The sequence below is a fragment of the Aedes aegypti genome, chromosome 2, assembly GCF_002204515.2.
Source record: "Aedes aegypti strain LVP_AGWG chromosome 2, AaegL5.0 Primary Assembly, whole genome shotgun sequence".
NCBI classification, from domain to species: domain Eukaryota; kingdom Metazoa; phylum Arthropoda; class Insecta; order Diptera; family Culicidae; genus Aedes; species Aedes aegypti.
This window is the reverse complement of record NC_035108.1, coordinates 436414842-436417612: the sequence shown is the minus strand read 5'-3', so window position 1 is coordinate 436417612 and position 2771 is coordinate 436414842. Positions and strand designations below refer to the sequence as shown.

General features: G+C 37.0%; 2 non-coding genes across 2 annotated transcripts; one reads left to right on the top strand and one right to left on the bottom strand.

The window, feature by feature from the left end:
• Window positions 1-512: 512 nt before the first annotated feature.
• Window positions 513-584, bottom strand: Trnac-gca. Its single transcript has one exon. It is a non-coding gene; the product is annotated as a tRNA-Cys (tRNA).
• Window positions 585-2480: 1896 nt separating this feature from the next.
• Window positions 2481-2552, top strand: Trnap-ugg. Its single transcript has one exon. It is a non-coding gene; the product is annotated as a tRNA-Pro (tRNA).
• The last annotated feature ends 219 nt before the right edge of the window (window positions 2553-2771 follow it).

Genomic DNA, 2771 nt, shown 5'->3' with positions numbered 1-2771 from the left:
GCTTACTGACTTTGGAAACCGTTAGCTCAATTTTCACTACCTAATTTCAATCTTGTCGCTCCCTTGCGACGCCTATCCACCTATTCATTTCCATCATTTGTAAAAATCTTCTATAGACTCCCTGTACCTTTAAGTCTCAGGACCGCTATTACCACAAACAAGAATAATATAAAACACTCACGGACGATACCTTCTCCTATGAATAAAATACCTTAAATCCAATTACGCCCATTTTTGTCACTCATTTATTTATAGTGAAATCAAATAAATAAAATTGAAATTTCATAGCTTTTTTCGAAACTATTTAGCGAATCGGTTTGTTTGCTGGTCAAAACTAAATTTGTGTATACTTGTTAATTTCACCCTTTTAAAGAGAGCATACAGAATTGGTGGGTAAAAAGATTCTCAACCTTATGTTGAACATTAGATGCATTCAAGAATACATTTGGACCTCTGGACCAACCACATATAAATGGACCAAATTTCCCACCCCATCCAAAAAAGATCAAGCGAGGGGGCACCCGGGTTTGAACCGGGGACCTCTCGATCTGCAGTCGAATGCTCTACCACTGAGCTATACCCCCTTCCATACTAACACAGTGGGCACATTTCTTCAAAAATATTTTTACGCGATGCGTCACATAAAAGCAGAATCGAAGAACAACTTCCCACATTACAACAACAACACTCGCCCCAAACAGGTCTACAGCGTCATCATAGCACCTTTGATTACATCGAGAGACGCATGGAGAACGCAACCGAAGAACAACGTGCCAACGTAAGCAAGAAAGTGTAAAACAACTCAGCGACAAAACATTTATAGCCCGTATGCGCACAGTGGCCGCACTCCGTACAAAAGTTTAAAGTAATAAAAAAAAACAATATTCATTTTTCCGCATTTAAACATTCAATACTAACGAATTCAAAATCAATATTGATGAAAAATTTGCAAACTTAATTTTTTCCTAACTTTTGGTCTATTTTGAACCACTGTGATTCATAGAAACATCCCGTCACATCCCCACGCGCTTCACCCTATGATGTGTTGAACGTTTTACGCGATCTCATCGAATTAAATCGCAGCCACGGGGCTATTAGCTTCGTCGAGGCGAATTAATTAGCTTGGGCTATTACCGATCAAAACGGTCACACCGGCGCGTTTGATGGGCAATCCATATTTGATGAACATGCTCTCTCTTACAATGATTGTCACTCACGTGGGATGGGTTCTTGTGTGTTTCTGGAAATGACCCACCCATACGGGGGAACGTTAACCTAGTTTCGTGTTCTGAATGGTCATGGAAAAAATCAAACTTCTTCAGGAAACACGCCAATCAATTGGTATCGATTTTACAGTGATGGCGCCTAGAACTTGACCGCCCTTCGATGCTCTGTATGATGGCGCGCCGCAGAAAGACTTAATCCTATACAGTGATTGGCAATGGATTTGCAACTTTCTCGATTTTCCGTACAAAATAATCAACTTTGGTAGGCTAAGTTGATTGATGACCGATTTGAATGAAATTTTTACAGCCTATCAGACATAACTTAAATTTCAATTTGACTTAAAAAACAATTTGAATATAATGAAGTTTTCACGAAAAGTTGTAAACTATTTATCGGAAAATATGAAAGCCTTTCACAAAAATTGTCGTAGATGAACTTGTTAATCTTGTCTAAATCTACAACTTTGCTGACCATACAATTTTCTTTATGTTGTTTAAGGTACGTCAATTACCAAAATTTATATAAAAAAAAAACTATTCAGTCGAATAATTATTGCTGCCTTAGTTATTCATAAATATTTAATTCAATCGGTTCATGAATAACAAGAATCTATCCTACCACATCAAAGTTGATCATTTCTATTGGAAAATTGAAGAAAGTTGCAAAACTATTTTCCAATATTGTAAGTTGTTTGATACGTGGAAGGAAATTAAACTCTTGGTGAGTGGTGAGCGTTTGGCATTTTGAGTGAGTAGCGGTCGGGCGAAATTCCACAACAAAGGGCGTTGATATGTATTATTCAGTTTTCAATTAAAGCATAAGTCCCCCTCTGTCACACGGGCTGAAGCTTATTGATACACTACGACGCACATCTGTCGGTTGATTTTCTTTGAGGTGATTTCCACAGAAAAGTCTAGAAATTTGATGGTTGGTTTACAAGATAAATATCCATTTACTGATATTTTGAAGTGTTTTGATAAGCATGAATATTTACTTTTTGTGATTTGATAGATTTTATACTTAATGAGATATTAATTACTTCCATTGTTCAATTCTTGAATGTTTGAGCACTTCTTGTAATATACGCAAGATTGCTGATGGACGTTCAATATTTGAATATCATCGAGTTATTGGATACTTGACAGCGGTTTATGATAATAAATCAATAATTATTTCAACAGTTCTGAATTTTTATGACAATAAATAACAAGTTTTTAATTTATGTTTCATACACCAGTGCAATTATATCAAGAGGCTCAATGGTCTAGGGGTATGATTCTCGCTTTGGGTGCGAGAGGTCCCGGGTTCAAATCCCGGTTGAGCCCGGACTTTTTGATGAACTTGGGATCGTTACTTCTAATTTGGAAGTTCCAAGGGTGAAACTGCTAAAAGTGTGCAGAGTGAAATTAGTCCGACGTGGATGGAAATCCAGAAACAATCCAGTATAGAATCATCCAGAGGCCACCAATCCATTTTTTTTGGCGCTAATCAAAGGAATATTTGGTGAGATCGTTCTATATATCATCACTCCTTTTATTCACTGA